Source organism: Coptis chinensis, chromosome 9 (assembly GCF_015680905.1).
Source record: "Coptis chinensis isolate HL-2020 chromosome 9, ASM1568090v1, whole genome shotgun sequence".
NCBI lineage: Eukaryota > Viridiplantae > Streptophyta > Magnoliopsida > Ranunculales > Ranunculaceae > Coptis > Coptis chinensis.
In genome coordinates, this window is record NC_141464.1 from 43554243 (window position 1) to 43567054 (window position 12812).

The 12812-nt window shown below is 37.0% G+C and overlaps 1 long non-coding RNA gene across 1 annotated transcript; it reads right to left on the reverse strand.

Moving 5' to 3' along the window:
* Positions 1–6401: 6401 nt before the first annotated feature.
* Positions 6402–10478, reverse strand: LOC147476186 (uncharacterized). Its single transcript, XR_015208720.1, has 3 exons — positions 10225–10478; positions 6580–6659; positions 6402–6486 (listed from the first exon to the last, which is right to left on the reverse strand). It is a non-coding gene; the product is annotated as an uncharacterized LOC147476186 (long non-coding RNA).
* Positions 10479–12812: the final 2334 nt, after the last annotated feature.

Genomic DNA, 12812 nt, shown 5'->3' on the forward strand with positions numbered 1-12812 from the left:
GGATGGTAGTCATCCGATAATTATATCTTCTATGTTATCTAAGAATGAAGAGACACGTTTAATCCGGGTGATTGGGGAACATCGGTCTGCGATTGGTTGGTCCCTAGCCGACATTAAGGGAATTGACCCTAATATTTGCACTCATCGTATCCATTTGGAGGATAACGCGAAGACTTCTCGCGAACCTCAGCGTCGCTTGAACCCAGCCATGAAAGAGGTGGTTAGGGAAGAAGTCTTACGATTACTTGATGCGGGTATCATATACCCAATCTCTGATAGTGAATGGGTAAGCCCCATTCATGTAGTTCCTAAGAAATCGGGAGTTACCATGGTACGTAACGGAAAGGGTGACTATGTTGTCACACAAGGTCCTATGAAATGGAGGATCTGTATTGATTCAGACGTTTAAATGCTATGACACGAAAGGATCACTTTCCTTTACCTTTTATAGATCAAATGCTCGAACGCCTAGCTGGTCATGCTTTTTATTATTTTCTGGAAGGCTACTCAGGCTATTTTCAGATTATTATTGATATTGATGACCAAGAAAAGACTACCTTCACATGTCCCTTTGGAACGTATGCCTATAAACGAATGACTTTTGGCCTTTGTAATGATCATGGAACCTTCCAGCGGTGTATGCTTCATATATTTAGTGACATGGTAGAGCGCTTTATGGAAGTTTTCATGGATGATTTTTCTATCTATGGAGACTCCTTCACAGACTGTTTGTCTAACCTGTCTAAGGTTTTGACACGGTGTGAAGAAAAGAGCCTCGTTTTAAACTGGGAAAAATGTCATTTCATGGTGAAAAAAGGCATAGTACTAGGTCATATTGTATCTAGTGATGGCATCGAAGTAGATAAGGCCAAACTAGATAAGATAGCGACTCTACCTAAACCACGGACTGTTCGTGATATTAGAGCCTTTCTAGGCCATGCAGGTTTTTATAGGCGGTTTATTAAAGACTTCTCGAAAATAGCTAGGCCTTTAACTAATCTACTTTTGAAAGATGCAATCTTTGATTTTAATTTTAACTGTACGCAGGCTTTTGAAACTTTAAAAGCCGCCCTAACCTCTGCACCAATTATACAGCCTCCCGATTGGTCTAAACCTTTTGAACTCATGTGTGATGCTAGTGACTATGCAGTTGGTGCAGTCTTGGGACAAAAACTAGATAATAAGTTCACTGTTATTTATTATGCTAGTAAAACCTTAAACGATGCTCAACGGAATTATTCAACTACTGAAAAAGAATTCTTAGCTGTCATTTATGCTTTAGATAAGTTTCGTCCTTATTTGGTTGGTTCTAAAACTTTAGTTTACACGGACCATGCAGCCCTTAAGTACCTTCTTGCAAAGAAGGATGCTAAGCAAAGATTAATCCGTTGGATCCTTCTCCTGCAAGAGTTCACATTAGAAATAAAGGACAAAAGAGGGGTCGAAAATGTAGTTGCCGACCACTTATCTAGACTTCAAAGCGGCGATCGAGTGATTACGAGTCCATACCGGACTCTTTTCCCCGATGATGAGCATCGTAGATCACGATTTTTTCAAAGACCATGGTATCTTTGACATTGTAAATTATTTAGCGGCTGATGTTATGCCTTATAATTGGTCAAGAAATGAACGTAAGAAGTTCTTGGCCAGAGTTAAGTTATATTACTGGGATGAGCCATACCTTTATAAGTATTGTGCGGATCAGATTATTCGTCGTTGTATTCCCCAGTGGGAATAAAATGAAGTTCTATCATTCTACCATGACAAAGAGTGTGGTGGCCGTTTTAGTGGGATGAAAACAGCCGCTAAAGTGCTTCAATGTAGATTTTATTGGCCTACCCTTTTTAAGGATGCCCAAGTGCATTGCAAGACGTGTATTCATTGCCAACAACTTGGGCGAATCACGAAACGTAATATGATGCCATTAAATCCAATCTTAATAGTAGAAATTTTTGACGTTTGGGGCATTGATTTCATGGGTCCTTTTCCCCGTTTCCCACGGTTTCATTTATATTCTAGTTCTTTGTGGACTCGTGTCTAAATGGATAGAGGCCCGGCTTGCCGTAGCAATGACCATAAGGCGGTTGTATTTTTATTAAAGAATATATTTTTAAATCGATTTGGCATTCCTAAAGCCATCATTAGTGATGGTGGAACACATTTTTGCAACAGAGTTGTTGCATCCCTAGTGAAAAAGTATGGAGTTACACACAAAGTAGCAACTCCTTATCATCCACAAACTAGCGGACAAGTAGAAGTTTCTAATAGGAAATCAAAAAGATTTTAGAAACAACCTGTAAACCCCGATAGGAAAGATCGGGTCAAAAGCGTCTATCGGATGCCTTATGGGTGTATAGAACTGCTTTCAAAACTCCTATAGGTATGTCTCCCTTTAGACTTGTATTTGGGAAACCATGTCATTTGCGGATTGAATTAGAGCACCGTGCTCGTGGGCTATAAAAGCCTTAACTTCAATATTGATGAGGCGGTGTCAAACGCAAGTTGCAATTGAATGAGCTTGAAGAAATCCGTAGCGATTCTTACGATCTCGTGAAGGATTATAAAGCTAACATGAAACGTGTTCATGATAATCAAATCTTGCGCAAAGAGTTTGTGGTCGGTCAAAAGGTCTTGCTTTACAACTCCCGTCTACATATTTTCCCAGGAAAACTAAAAACCTGTTGGTCTGGCCCTTTTCTGGTTACTGAAGTCACTCCTTACGGGGCAATCACCTTGGTAAATCCAAATGACAACAATGCCTTTCAAGTTAATGGTCAACGGTTAAAACATTTTCACGAACTTCTGTCCCCTGATGTAGAGGAAGTCCTTTTACAGGACCCTGTCTATGAGGATTGATCTTTGTCATTGGTGTACTTCCTTTCACTTCCATATAGTGGTAAGTGCACCATTTAGGTAACCGGGCCCTCCCTGTGGAGTGTGTGGCTGTAAGTACCGGATCCTAAGTCCACGGTTAACATAATTCACGTTTTCCACTTTTGCATGTTTTCTCGGTTTTTGAGTCATGTTCCTCTAAGGGGTGAATTATGTATTTAATGTTTTTCATTTTTCTTATAATAAACTAATAAAAAAATAAATAAAAAAATAAAATAAATAATAATAAAAAATTCTTAATCATAGAAATAGCAATCCAACAAGTCTTGGGAATCTGACTTTAAACGACCCGCGTTAGAACAAATTTTGTGTTTAAAAATTTGTTTGGGGGTGGGCAATTGGTCTCTCCATCTGGATTGCTCGAACTTTCCATTTGTGTTGCTTAGGCCCATTACTTGTTGTTCAATTGGGTTGACGTAATCTAAACTTAGATTTCCTTCGTTCGCATAACTTACGTCACACACGCACTACGAGGCATTTTTGCACCCTTTTATACGTCACCCATGGTTGAAATTGAGTGTTTTATGGATCATTGGATTGGAAATTCTCTACTGATCATTTCCATAACTCATTCACCAAAATCGGGCATGAACGGCGGCAAATTAAGTCTGAAATTGCGCAAAAAATCGGAAAATTTCGGAATTCAAACTGGGCTTGGGCCCAAACCGCATTACACGTCACGTAAGTCTCCTTCCTTCCCTAAAAAAAAAAAAATGCGGTTTCTTTCTTTTTAGTCAATCCGCCCGGTTATCAAGGTAAAAAAACAAACCTTAAACACCAAAAAAAAAAAAAAAAAGAGAGAGAAGAAAACCTAATTACACCCACACCAAGATAATCAAATCCAACTAAAATCTTCTTTAAACCATTACCACCACCAACCTAACTCCGAAAAACCACCACCACCGTTGTTTTAGTTGGTTTTCTTCAAACTCGCCTCACCCACAGTCTACAAAACCATTAGTTGTCTCCGAAACTTCAATGGCACTACTGACGGAAGAATTTTGCGAGCACGCTTTTGCTTCCGACATGACCTTTACCATTTTTTACGACGGAGATGATTAGGAGGCATTGGAACGGACTGTGGTACTTTCGGGAGGAGTTCTATCACTATGATTTGGTAGAACAATTTTATAAGAAGCAAGAATTGGAGGGATAGGATTTTCATAAAGTTAGTAGGAACAAGGAGGGAATTAACGCGGTTGTTGGGTGGAATCATATTAGGAATTACGGCTTTGAAAGCAACCTGGTAACAACAATTCAGGAATCCCAATTATCTTTGGAGTTCCCGCTTTGATGAAGGATACTATCGTGGAGGGTGAATACAATCCGACATCTCATTCGTCCGCCCGATCAACCACGAGAACCAATCAACCGGATGATGTAGCTCGGTGGATTGGTAGGAACGCCCCGGGAAAGACAAAGTCGATGATATCGGCCCGCAATGTGCGCGACGCTCTCTGGATTTTGCAAACAAATAAGTATAATTTATGCATCCTCGATTTAATGTTTAATGTGATTCGAGGTGGGGAAAAAGCTTAAACCTCTTCCCGTATTGATCACTAAGATCATGCTCTCCTTTAGAGTTGTCGCAAGATTTGCTCCTATTAAGATCAAATTGCATTCTAATGCAAGTATCTATACTGGATTGCATCCAAGAGACTTGGCGTTATGCGAAGAAAAAAAATGGTTGAGTCGGAGGATGAAAGGGAGGATATGACATGTCCGGATGACGATGCATTAGATAAATGTAGTTCTAATTTAGAATGCATGCAAGTATTGCACTTGCCTTCGCGTTGCATTTATGGTATTTGTGAAGATATCCGAGATAGACAGATTGTAGTTCGAAAAGAAACAAACAAACCTTCGACGAGACTTGAAATGCTCGAAGGGGTTCGGGGCGATATCTTGTCTAACATGGAGACTATCCACCAAAGATCAACAAGCCCGATCGCGATTACTCGGACTGAAATGGAAGCCGCGACTTGTTCGAATAGAGATGCTACGACGCATGCCACCCATGGAGGACTCTGTTTCAGCCGAGTCCGACAGGCATGAGCGTCGTCGCCGAAGGACAGATGATTCAAGCCATTCTCCATGCTAGGACCAATCTCCATCTCCGGGCCCATCTTCATCACATGGCTAGGTGTTCACCATCAATTGTGTTCGCTGTTATTTCATGGTTTTGATTGTTTTATTAGTTGGATTTTAATTAAGTAGTTAAATTTAAATATTAATGTGTTTGTTTAATGTTGTTTGGATTTAAATTTTATTTTTAATATAATTGGTTAATTTCGAAAGTCTTGCTTGTTTTTATCATTAATCCCACCTTCCTACTTGTTTTGGGGTGGTAATATTTATACCGAGCATAATTAGTTATATGATCATCCAGCGGTAAAGTAGTCTTGAAGGAAAGGTTGATAATTTGGCGATATCGGCATATCTATGATTTGTGTGGTGGTAGCATGAAATGTAGGAGAGTTTAGAAGTTACTATTCTAAATCCATTATGAAAGATACCAGATTTTTAGAAAATCACTAAAATGGTTTGTTTCCGTTTTGGGTTTGGAATTTTTCTATTTCGAAATTGCCTTAAAACAATTTGGGAACTTGCCGATTCGTTTTGGAAGCTCAAAACCTATTTAAACTCCCCTTCATTCTACACTAACAAACCACACTACACCCCACCATCATCCCGCACCTTTCACTCCAAGCTTTTCCTTCTTTTTCCTCCAAATTTCTATTTTAACACTTACGAAGCGCTGCTGCATACAATTTCACAAAGTTTAGTCGAGGCGACCAGCCCCTCTTTGAGCGACTTCGCTAAAACACTATAATAGCAAAAAACCCACGACGACCGCGCTTTATCTGGCCTTGCCCGCCGCCTTGCCTTCTGTCAACGCGGAAAATTCCAATTTTCAGAGGGTCATTCCAGGATTTTATTTTTTATTTTTTTGGAACTGTTCAAAGAGTAGTTGAGATGACATCCCCTATAGTCATACCTGAACAGTCTTTCGAAGACGTGTTGGGCACCGAGACCTATGGACATTGGTTCCGACACAGGATCCTGCAGTTAGGATGGCGTCATCTACTGGTAAGTGATGACGATTCATATTCACCACAGCTTACTGCTTATTTCTACGACCACGTTAAATTCTATTGTAATCAGGATGGAGAACAAGAATTCTCCGTCGTAGTCGATGACACGACACATCAATTCAATAAAAATGTGGTCGCTTTAGTTTCAGGATTACCAATACCTGATCCTGTTCACACATGGGCATATATGACCGATAATGCATATCTTTATGATTATACATATTTCCATGAGTATTATGGGGGAGGGGTATTTCGAGTAATGGACCAGGGGCGATATAGCATTGCCCTTGGTAGCCTTTCCCTAAACGTAGGCACCACCATGTTATTCATCCTGATGAATATTTTGGGGGAATGACAGTTCATTTCTGCAAACAGTTCTGCTGGTGACATTTTCCTCGCTTTAGCTGAGGGACGTTGTCACACCCCAAATTTCCAGACAATATATAAAACAATTATATTTAATTATCTGGAAACCCGGGATGAAACAAAACCCAAAACCCTGTTATCAAACACGATATATACAAAAACTGAAATCAAAAGAAACGAAAAGGAAAAATTCTTAAATCACATTATTAAACTATAAAAAACTAACCAACTCTTCAGAAAATCTTAAACCAGAAGACTCCAAGAGCAACTCCAAATCACGTGTCCTTATCCACTGCACTCCACCATCTATGTTCCCAAGAACACACCCACGTTGCAAAACAAAGCAAACATGGGTCAGCAAATTGAATTTGCTGGTATAAGTAGACTAACAACAAAATATATATAATAATCTTTCAAATGATTAATATAACATTACAAACAATATCAACTTGAAGACAATATAGTTCCGTTTTTCCAAAACGGTGTAGTTTCTTCTCAAGTAAGATTTCACCCCCCAACATACAAATTCCAAGAATCTCATATAATAGTACTCGTCATTCCCACTTTCCAAAATAACTCACAATACAATACCACTTACATTCCATTTATTAACTGCACATATGATAACCTAATTAAATATGAGTTTGGTATACCTTACCTTTAAGCCAACACGTCATCTTAGGGTAGGATATTTACGTCCCTGCAGAAAAGATTAATAGATCCTACCCTCCTGTAAAACAGAGTTAGACATCATAATAAAATGATTTATCTCAGCCAGTCAAATTCCATTCATAACCAAACCTCATTTAAGACAATTAAGTCTAATTGATATTATCCGTTTAGATCCAAGATATTCGGGAATACCACTTATCATAATACCTTCATCAAGGGTAGTCATTCATATGACATCATTACGTCATAAAGTTTCTGCGTGCATAACCATAGATCTCAGACTATCACAAGTCATTAATAGTTTCGTAATAACATATCAAGTTATAGTCATTTAACAGTCACATAGAAATCACAATCATTTACTAATATTATTTACCGTTACACTTCATATCCATAACATTACACAATTCATATACTTTTACTTTAGTATCACTCGTCTACTTATGAGAACGACGAAAAGTCAATTCCCAAACCTACATTCCCGTACATTCAAGGAATACGACCAACCCGCAAGGCGAATACCTTAGTTCCTTTCTAGGGAAGTCCAAACGATTTGGTCATTCATGGCACATTCAATGAATACCCGGGTCATTCATGGCATATTCAATGAATACCCATCTATCACATGACATCACAAGTCATAAACATTTCTTTTCATTACCAAATCCTGAGGCGTGGAGAGCTCTAAAGATGTGGGCGACACATTAAACTTTCACCGGACACTTTTACACCGGATTTTTAACACTCATGAGTTCTCATTTTATTATAATATTTTTATTACAAAACAAACATCGTCCCAAACAATAATTCATTACTAAAGATTCCAAACACAATAACTAATCAACTCACCTCATTATCAATTATATAAATCATAGATATCAAAAGGTTCAATCAGGAATAACACATTAGTTAAATGTTTCGTGAATACATTTTAAATAACCACAATCACGTACACAATCACGTTCACATATAGTTACCACAATAACTAATATATAATATTGAATATAGTATAATGGCTGCACTTTTGCTCAAAGCTGCCTACGTATCCAAATCTTTCAAAATTGGAATCAAGCATTCGTAGTTCTTATTAGCCACATAGTCAATGCTATAGTTTTTCCTACATTCATTCAAATGACATGTAACTTAATTATTTAGAACTAAGGTATGTACACATACTTTTTAAAGTAGAACTCGAACTCCTAACCTCAGCCCATCTAGAAGAAAACTTAGGTCGAAAACGGTAAAAATCCTAATATTCAGCAAACTAGATTTCTGACGGACTATCTTCCGAATGACACAACTCTTTCCACAGGTATCCAAACGCATCGAGGCTTTTTGTGTGGCAAAGCTGACGCACATAACTTACTTCCTCATGTTTTACAAAAATACCCAATCTCATTATAAATGTGCCAAAACTAGGCTCAAGCACAGTGCAAAGAAACTGATTTCTGACGCACTATTTTCTACCAGTTAAACTTCCAAACGCCATAATTAATTCCACAGGCCTTCGAATGCGATGAGGCCAATTGGAATAGAAAGCAGACTTCCAAATATTATTCTTTTATGTTTTATAAAAATTCTAACTCTCACCCTAACTATTTTAAAACTGTACTTGATCACAGTGCATAGAAACTGATTTCTGACGCACTGTTTTCTGTCAACCAAACTTCCATACCTTATATCTATCTCCACAGACCTCGGAATGCGTCGAGGTCAATTGGGTTGGAAAGAAGACTCAAAAAAATCACTCTTTCATGTTTTGGCGAGATTTTGAATCCGAACCTAACTATATGAAAACGTGGTTCGAAAACAGGCACAGATCCGGATTTCTACAGTCAGAAAATTCTGACGTGCTAACTTCCGAACACCGTAACTATATCCACAAACCTCGGAATGCATCGAGGTCGATTGGGTTGGAAAGCAGACTTCCAGACCTTACTTTTTCGTGTTTTAAAATAAAACTAGTTCAAACTTTATAACACTCAAACCGGCCCAAACTCTTTTATTTGAATTCTAACTATATAGTTGACTTGTTACCCAATGCAAGTTTACATCTTCTTGAATTTTAACTTGGACAAAACTCTCACGGTTTACCTTAATGAATTCGTTTTTTTTTTTTTTTTTGTACACAGTACAGTTCGGGGATAACAGAAAACGATATCAAGAATCACTGGAGGGCCTATCTCAGAAAGAAGGTTGATATTCAGTACCATCAGATTGACTTTTCACTTTTCGACTAAAAGCTGACTTTTCCATTAAAGGGAAGATGTTTGATCTTGGAAACGTTGTCTCCCACTATTTATGGCCAAGCATTTCATGTTCTTGGACGATATATAAGTTGGAAATAAGTTGTCTCTTGGATGACCCGATGCTTGAGGACGGGAGGGCTGATAACTTTGTAAGAAAAAAAAGAATGACACGGACACATTGAATCTTTCACTACAATATTTGAATCACAGCAATGGCCACAAGCCAATAGACTCTCATTAATCTACATCTTCGTTTTTAAAGATAATATAATTCAATGTTATGGAAACAATATAAGACAAACTGTTCACTGCAGCGAGGTTACATAATATCCTCCTTTTTTGTCTATCAACATAGTATATGAAGCGGTCTACAATAGGAAGAATGGCTTTAGTCTAGAGCATGAACTGGTTGTGGCCTATCACCACCAAGTCCACACCAAGAGATAATTGGAAACCAAATGAATTATGTTTCTTTTCTTTCTTTTTTTTTTTTTTTTCAGAAAGATAATGAATTAATACTGAAAATAATTCCCTCGACGGGACTCAACACACAACAACCAAAAACAGGTACAATAATATCCATCATCCAATATAACAATCAAATTGCAGCAAAGACAAAACACATAAATCAAGATGTTACAAGGACTGCAACTTCCATGCAGTACCTATATTTTAAGTATCTAATGTGACACTTTATAATAGAGTTAGTTATTCCAAACGTGCCTCGAGAGAATCAGCCTTTAAGTTAAGAAGGGGCTAGCTCCCATATTCATATATAGATCACGATAAAAACGCTCCTACAGCTTAACACTACAAATGCCTTATGTATTATCATGCACATCGATTCATAAAAAAAACGTGAGAACGATGGATCATATATTTTGAAATCCCAACGAATAATCCATAAAGTTTAAATCACGTTTCAATCCGTATATATAAGATCTACTCACCCGTGATACGCTCTTGTTGCCAGCAACTCTCCCAGCAAGAAACCTCCTTCTCCTTTTCTCTTGTACGTCTTTTTTTTTTTTTTTTTTTTTTTTTTTTTTTTTTTTTTTCAAAAACCAGAAAAACCCAACAAAAGGGGAGAGTTCGGTTGTAACCAAACCCTTCTAACTCTCCCACCTTTTTATCTTATCTTATTTTATCTTTATCCTTTTCTTTTCTTTTTAATATTATTATTACTTTTTAAATCCTAATAATAAGGAAAAATAAAGAAAATTAACGGGGTGTTATAGACATCGCCGATATGACATTCCCCGAGTTTTAGTTGCTAGTCTTAAGAGAGCCCAAACCATGAGGCGTAAGTATCTTCTTATGCCTGTGTTGGTAAGCCGCATCATGCGTAGTTGTTTACCTGTATTCTGTGCATAATTCACAGATTGGAAAATGGTTGAAGTCATGAGACCCACCAATTGGGTGGTTCGATCATTGCGAATAATGACTTGGCCGGGATGGCAGGTGCATCCTCATTTGGTCGCCCCGTACATCCTATCAGACATAATAACACTTAACAGGTTAGCATTAGTAGATGATAAATGGCGGCAAGCTTGGCAAGTTATAATGGACTAGCGGGGATCTTGAAGGAACCTCATCTCTTTAATGAGGAGGATGACGTTTAAGCGGGAGATAAGGTAAGTTTTAGTTTTGTTATTATGCGCTTATGTCCCAAGCATATTTAATTACATTAACCCCATAATGGGTGGAACTCTTTATAGAGTTGCGTCGGTATTTTTATTTCCTATATTAGTATGTTCTAACCTTGTTTTGCGATGTTCCAGAATTTCACGTTTCCATGGTATTGTTCTACCCTCTTTATTTAAATGCTTTGAGGACAAAGCATGCTTCTTTTGTTTGGGGGGCATAGAAACACGTGTAATTAAGGCATCTGTTAGGATATAGATATGTATAATATGCATTTGTTTTCAAGTTAAAAAAAAAAAATATATATATATATATATATATATATATATATATATATATATATATATATATATATATAAAATAAGTTTATGCTATACACTTAGGAATATTGGTATTGTTTTTTTGAGCTTTTTTATCTCTCCATGTGAGCATGTTAACAATCTAATGAATGAATCTTTGTGAGCATGTTCTCTATGGTGGGGAAATTTATCTATTCAGCATTTAATTGTTTTTAAAACTTAGGTTAATATGTAGGTAATAATCTATCCTTCATCCATCTATAAATATATTACATATATATATATATATATATATATAAATAAATAAGTTATGCTCTATGATTGTTTTCCTTCTCTAGCTTAACAATCTAGAAGTTTCAATGAAATCTAGGCTAGAGTACTTATTCTACAAATCCATGTGAGAATATAGCCTAAAGCCTTATATGAAATCCCGCTAAACATTTGAGAAATTTGAGAAATGACACAAGGGAGAAGTAAAATCCGGATAGAGAAATCACACGTCCACTTGCTTGATCACTATGCCATATCCTAAGCGAGAATTTAGGCCCTCTTTGGATCGATATAGCCAGAAATTCAAACCTATGAATTATTTTTAGTAAGCCCCTCGAGCCTTTCTTTAGCCTTCTATAAACCACAATTCCTTTACCCTGTTACAAAAACAAACAAAATAAAAAATTCAAGTTACCCAATCTAGAATAAGTCTGAGAATAGAATGAGTGAAGAAAGAAGAAGAGAAAAACCTGTGTAAACAAAAATTAGTAGTTGCTTCAGAAAAAGAAAAGAAGTTTCCATCCAAGGAAAAGAAAAGAAAAAAAAATAGAAATAAATAAAAACTCCAAAAATAGAATAAAAGGGAGTCAAAAGCCAAAGAAAAGAAAAAGAAAAAAATATGGCTAAGGATGGAAACAAAGTATAGAAGCAAAAGAAAATAATAAGGTTTTCGTTACATAATATAAATACTCTATTATCTCAGACTTGTCCTTTTGAATATCCATTTTCTTCCTTCTTAAACCATCTCCTAATCCCCGCAACACATAATAAAGACCTCTAGCTCAATTAGGAATAGGTTAGTGTGATAGTAAGTGGCAGATGTGTTTGATCGACTCCGACTTCCTTGTTGTCATTGAGATTGTAAGGTAAAGTGTGCCCACTGCACACTGGAGTAGTGAAACTTGAGTGGAAAAATCAGAGTGGTTTTCATCTTGACAATTATGTGAGGACCTACTTAAGGACGCTATTACGAGTTTTCAGAAACGAACCTGCTAGGCATTTCATAGTATTACTCATAGTATATATATTTGTATCATAGATGATTGATTATTATGCATATATTAGTTTAGGTTTTTAACTTGGTTATTCTTATTCAGTTGCTAGTGAGATGTATAGATAGTTGGGACATGAATGAGGAAACAATAGTTTTATTTCTTAGTCGTTGTAGTATAGTTGAAGTTTGCGAGTACCTTCATCGAAAACTCTCACGAGGCTATATAACTTCGTCGACTAGGGAATTCCTAGTGGTTTAAGGCCTTGTTGCATATGGTCAATGCAATCGCGACTCAGTGTAAACGAGTAGATAGAACTCCATTTTTGGTCAC